Raw genomic sequence first — 6,660 nt, 5'->3', positions numbered from 1 at the left:
TAAACGTTAATAACTCTTTCATACGACATTATTTTTTATAAAAATTGCAATAAAAAACGAGCATTTTTTTATCTTTAAAACGAGTATACTATTGCTATATTTTCGAAAAAAAAAATTCGAAAACCCAGTTGCGTAAAACGCAATAGACAAAAAGCGTAAAAATGAACTTTTTCTAAAACGCAATGGACAAAAAACACAAAGAAATGTCTTATTTCTAAAACGCAATGGCCAGAAAACCCAAATAAATGTCTTTTTTCTAAAACGCAATAGCCTAAAAACACAAAAGAAAGTGTTCTTTCTAAAACGCAATGAACTGAAAACCCATAAAAATGTGTTTTAGCTAAAACACAATGGACTAAAAACACTTCAAAATGTGTTTTTCTAAAACGCAATGAACCAAAAAACACATAAAAATGTCTTCTTTCTAAAACGCAATGACCTAAAAACACAAAAGAAAGTGTTCTTTCTAAAATGCAATGGACTAAAAAACTTAAAAATGTGTTTTACCTAAAACGCAATGGACTAAAAAACATTTCAAAATTTGTTTTTCTAAAACGTATTAGACTAAAAAACATATAAAAATGTGTTTTCCTAAAACCTAATAGATAAAAACACAAAAGAAAGTGTTTTTTTTTTTTTCTAAAATGCAATGAACTAAAAACACATAAAATGTGTTTTACTTAGAAAGCAATGGACTAAAAATACAATAAAATGTGTTGTTTCAAAAACCCAATGGACTGAAAATACAAAAAAAAAAACAGTGTTTTTTCATTACTTTGTAAAACGCAATGACTTAATTCAAAAACCCAGACCATAAAAATGCAATTCAAAAATTTCTTAGATAGATCAAAGCCGATTTCTTCAGATTTCTTCAACGATTGACGAAATTTGAATGTTAGAAACACTTATCAGCGATCGAATCGAACGAATCGAGTGATTCACTTCAAAATCACGGAAAAAAATGAGATATTGTATGAAATTAAACTGGGTTTCTTCAAAAACGTTGAAGAACACGTTGATTGGGTGTTTGAATCATTGATTGGTGAAGAAAATCGCACTATAATGTAGTGATTATTGAGATATAAAGTGAAGAAAAGGTTAAAGATGATGGGTTTTGAAAATGGTGGGTTTTAAAGTTACAGAGAGAGAGAAGAAGGGAGAAGATTGAATAAAATTGACTAAAATACTTTCTTTATTGTAAATTTTGCCACATGTCATAATCTTATTGCTTTCTATCCTTCCTAACCAAAATAAACTTCCTATTTGATGCTTTCCCTATAAAATTAACCAAATTTCTTACATTATTTTGGGAAGCATTCATATTGAAGTCCCTGTCTCCTTCTCCATCTCCAAATTTATAAGATTTATCTTATTCTCTTTTCCTTTCAAATCTGTATCTCCATCTCCAAGTTATAAAGACTTGGTAAAGTTCTTGTACAAATAATCTTAACATACTAAACATACAAATTGAAGGGAAACTTAAAAAGACAAGGTGGCATTTTTGTAATTATCAATAACTATCAAAGTTACTCTACAAATATACCTAAAAAAACCTAACCACTCCCCCACCCCCAAAAAAAACCTAAACCCCCCACCCCCCCACCCCCCAAAAACCTAACCCCCCACCCCCCCCACCCCCAAAAACCTAAAAAAAACCTAACCCCCCCCCCCCCCCACCCAAGCTAAAATGCTAAAAACTAAACCCCCCAAAAAACCTAAAAAAATCTAAAAAAATAAAAAAAACACACAAATTATTTTATTATATTTTTTTAACATTTTTTATTAGAAAATCGTTACTTTTTTTTTTTTGCTAACGAAATGTAGCGATTTTTTAATAAAAAATGTTAAAAAAATTGTGTTTTTTTAGGTATTTTTGGTTGTAACTTTGATAGTTGGTGGTAATTACAAAAATGCCACCTTGTCTTTTTGGGTTTTCCTTCAATTTGTATGTTTAGTATGTTAAGATTATTTGTATTTGATCTTTTGCCATAAAGACTTTGCTATACGGAATCTCTATATATATAGATTTATTATGCACATATTCTATACATTCTTAAAAGAGAAAGTCGGTGGCTTCTATCACCGACCACCTTCTCTGCTGCCGTTCTTATTTATATAAATTTTGCGTATTAAAAGTCAAATTTTTAGTTTGCTCTGGTGGTTGGTATATCTTTATGTATATACACAAAATAGTTGGGGTTCGATTACTGTAACCTTCCTTTTTTCCCCTCTTGCCTTTTTATTCATTTTTTTAACTGCAAGTGGAATTCTATTCTTTCTGTTCTTTTGTTTTGTAACTAACTTTTACGTGAAAGTGTTGTTGTTTTTGTTTTCTTTAAATTATTTTTCTTACTATTAACTACTTTAAAAAAAAATTATTTTTACTTGCAAGTAATTGAAGTAACGTTACTTTTACGATGAACCAAAATACCATACCATTAGAGTAATAGGTCATGATTCTGACAAAAAAAATCTCAACTTTTCTAATTGACAAAAACAACTCCTAAGCTTTGTAAAAACTTCCTAAATTGTCATTTTCACCAATTTGGGGTATTAGCTTTTCCAATGTACCCGATTATTTTTATTTCTTAGCTTAAAATTAAAAAAAAAATGTTTTCTCATGTGGTGATTTTTATGTACGTCGTGGTATAAATTCACGTTCTTACGTAAAGTTTTCCGAAAACGAGTTGGGTTAAATACAATACGTTCTCATTCAACTCAGGTTCGATTATGTCGCAATGATTTAGATCACATACGTCGAAACACGTGTTTTTATATGGATAAACGCATCACATAAAGTGTCGCCAGCTAAACAACTGAGGCGTTGCCGCCGCAACGCGCGGCCTATGGCAACAATACAATCTGAAAGGAGAAAGTCGGTGCAATAATGCACCGTCAAAATTGCAAAAAATGCAAAACTACATAATTGCAATCTGCAAACGACATTTTCCTTCTTTCTCTATCTAGGGCTAGACTTCCGATTATACAACCAAGACACAACCACCACCATGAAGTGATGGAGGGCTGGGATCCAACCACCAACAAGGTTCGTAGAAACATGGTGAACGAAGCCAGCCCTCACAGCGGCGCTGTGTGAACTTCGTTACCTATTATTGCTAAAACATGATGCCAAACAACTGGTTCGACTCCGAATTCGCTCTTCTCGAATCTATTCGCCGTCATTTGCTAGACGATTCAGCGTTAAACTCGAGTGATAGTTTCCCGCCTATGCACTGCAGGAGCAATGACAAGTTTCTTTACTTATCAGACGCTTGGGGTGAATTGCCCTTTGAACAGAATGATTCTGATGACATGCTCATCGCTTGGTTTCTACACGAAACGTTGAAATTCGAGTGTCTGTCGATGAATACATTGGAAATTACACGACTACTGTTAAATCAGAGCCGGAGATATTTGTGAGTTTGCCGGAAATTTCGAGTTTTCAAGCAGAATCGCCGGCTGGAACCGAAATAGGGAAACATTACAGAGGCGTGAGGCGGCGGCCGTGGGGTAAGTTCGCGACGGAGGTTTGTGATCCGGCAAGAACGGTGCCAGAGTGTGGTTGGGGACGTTTGAGACGACGGAGGATGCAGCGTTGGCGTACGATCGGGTTGCGTATAGGATGCGTGGTTCTCGCGCTTTTCTGAATTTCCCGCTGAGGGTTAACTTGGGAGAGCCAGAGCTTGTTCCGATAACCTCGAAAAGGAGGAGAACGTCTCCGGCGAGTTCTTTGGAGGATCGATCGCCGAAGAGGAGAATAAAGGTAGAAGTAGAGTCCAGCATGGAAATGTAGTCAAGTGGCGAATAGTTTGTGGTTGGTAGATAGTGAGTGTGACTTATGCATAATATCATAGTTATAAACTAAAACCACACCAATACATAATTGTTTTCGTTTAATTATTGTCAAGAAAAATTATACCAACTGCGAGTCTTAACACGCTACAAAAAATTGGCATACAAGTGGTGAATGTCATCGCAAGCTTCTTTGAGAATTTGTGTTTTATGATAATCGTCTTACAACTCAAATTTTTGTTTCCTTCTGCTTCTTTTATCCTACGTTTCCTACCCAACTTCATACGCTTATCTTTAATTGCCTAGCCACATTAACTTCATAGCCATAATTTGGTTCGCAACAACATTGCTTTGAAGTTTGCAAATGTGCCCTTTAACATGTTCATGTCATTGTAAGACCTTGCGCGTTGCGGAGAGGTAATTACCAATTAGGATATTTCGTTTAAACTACTTTTATTAAATTTTATAAATCCGTAACGTATGAGGCATAATATGGTTTTAATATGTTTTCTTATATGTACCTAAAGACATTAATGTAATTGTCCCAACGAGTGTAACAAAGTTCGCAAACACGTCGCTAAACACGGTCCCACCACAACTTTGATCCAACCGCATTGCTTACATATGTTACATTGAGTTAAATTGAATATGTTGAAACACGCGTTTTCATATGGTTAACGCATTACATAGTGCTTGGGCTAATCCATACGATGTTTGCAACTGGCCCACGGCGCATCGCCCGCGGGTCATATTACTAGTTCAAATTTAAAGATATTTTATTAAATATTTCGATTTGTACTTTAAGAATTTTGTTTTATACCTCAAGTATAGAAGAAAGAAAAAGAATTTATAAGAAAAGAATATAAAGATATAGATAGAGAATAGGATCTGGGAAGTTAACAAAAACTTAGAGATAAAATTTTAAAGAAATGTGACTTTATAGAGATGGAGATGAACACTTTAATATGCTAACAACAACTTGCTTCTTTCCCTGTTTACTATATACACACAAACAACAACATTGGACTTTCTCGGGTATGTTTGAAGGTGGTTCGAGTGGTGGTTGATGGTAGTGACGGGGTACACGGCGGAGGTGGTTGGCACACGTGGTATGGTAGTGGTTAGGTTTGTGGGTTTTGCAAGTGGTGGAATGGAATCGGTGCATGATGGTGACCGGTTGTAGTGGACTTTATCAGGGTTGATGGTGGTTGTTGGAAGCAGGTTGTGAGTGGTGGTGGTCGGTTGTAGGTGAAGGGTGGTGCTATGGTGGTGTTAGGGTGGAGTATTGGTGTTTAAACGATGGGCATATTGGTTGTCGGAAACAGGTTGTGAGTGGTGGTGGTCAGTTGTAGGTGAAGGGTGGTGGTGCGGTGGTGTTAGGGTGGAGTGTCGGTGGTTGAACAACGAATAGAGGTGGTGGTTATTTTTTTGGAAGCTAGGATGGTGGTATATGGTGAGGGCTGGTGAGAATTGGGGAAAAGATGAGAATGTGAAGTGTTGAATGCGAAATGACCGATTTACCCCTGCTACAGTGTTAACAGTTACCCACTTAACAAAATATTCTAATAAAAAATACTTTAGGGACTTAGAGTGTAGTGTTTTTCAAACCATAGGGACACAACTTTCCATTTTGCAAAATAGGGATTCAAGTTGACTTTTCCTTATACCACAGGGATGCAAATTGCACTTTATTCTCTCTCTCTCTCTCTCTCTCTCTCTCTCTCTCTGTATATATAGGAATGAACATTTGGTACTGGGTATAATCGGTACTGTTACCCAATTTCCCCGTTTTTTGGTACCGGTATATTCGATAGCGGTACAAATTTTCACCGTTTTCTGTTACCGGTTCGGTACCGAACGGGTACCATACTCATCTCTATATATATACTAGTATGGTGCCCGCGCGATGCGACGGGGGGCACACTTTGCATTGCGGCACTTGTTTCTAATAGTTTTCTTATTCGTATAATATTTATGATAACATTATTGTGGTGGATACATGTCATAAGTGTTATTACACATATGTAAAGTTTTGTTTTTTTATAAAAATTAATAATCAAAAGACAAAAATAAAAGATAAGTTGTTATAAATGTAAAGTATGTTTATTTTATTGGTTAAATTATAAAGTATAATTTTTATTTTTTAAAGTTCATAATTTTTTTTTAAATATCCACATAGTACTCATCGAATAAACTTTAAGTTTAAAATTTTCGTTTTTATAAAAAAAATAGTATTTAACTCGTAAGTACGTTTTCGACCTTTAACTTAAATTGTTAAATTTCGGTTTTTAAAGATATAAAAATTTATATTTTAATAAAATTTCAAGAACGGTTTTTATAAAAAAAAGGATGTTAAGAGTTTATATCTTTATTAACTTTATATCATACTAAGTTCAGATTTTTAGTTCCTAACTAATCTTATCTATATGAGTCTGCTTTTAACTTATAATCCCTAAAAATATGCAACACAATTCACTATGTGTCTAGTCAAGTTGGTAAAGAATTCTTTTGAAACTGACTAATATTATCTATAACAATATAGTTGAACTTGTAGTTCCTAAAAATCTGCAACACAATTTAGTATTTGTCTTGTAAAGATTGTCAATTTTTGGAGTAGTTTATTTATATTAGTTATTACAAAAAAATGTTTATAAAAGAATTATTTTTTTTATAAAAACAAAATGTTTTGTTTAAAAATAAAGTAAAAAAAACTGTTTTACACATGTAAAGTTTCGTTTTTTAATAAAAAAAATAATAATCAAATGACGTAAAATAAAAGATAAGTTGTTATAGTTGTAAAGTAAGTTTATTTTGTTGGTTAAATGATAAAGTTTATAATTTTATTCTTTAAAGTTAATAACTTTTTTT

At 33.7% G+C, this 6,660-nt stretch overlaps 1 pseudogene; it reads left to right on the top strand.

Moving 5' to 3' along the window:
- Nucleotides 1-3,123: 3,123 nt before the first annotated feature.
- On the top strand, nucleotides 3,124-3,793 carry LOC110920327 (annotated as a pseudogene).
- The last annotated feature ends 2,867 nt before the right edge of the window (nucleotides 3,794-6,660 follow it).

The sequence above is a fragment of the Helianthus annuus genome, chromosome 16, assembly GCF_002127325.2.
Source record: "Helianthus annuus cultivar XRQ/B chromosome 16, HanXRQr2.0-SUNRISE, whole genome shotgun sequence".
NCBI lineage: Eukaryota > Viridiplantae > Streptophyta > Magnoliopsida > Asterales > Asteraceae > Helianthus > Helianthus annuus.
This window is presented reverse-complemented; position numbering and strand designations above follow the sequence as displayed.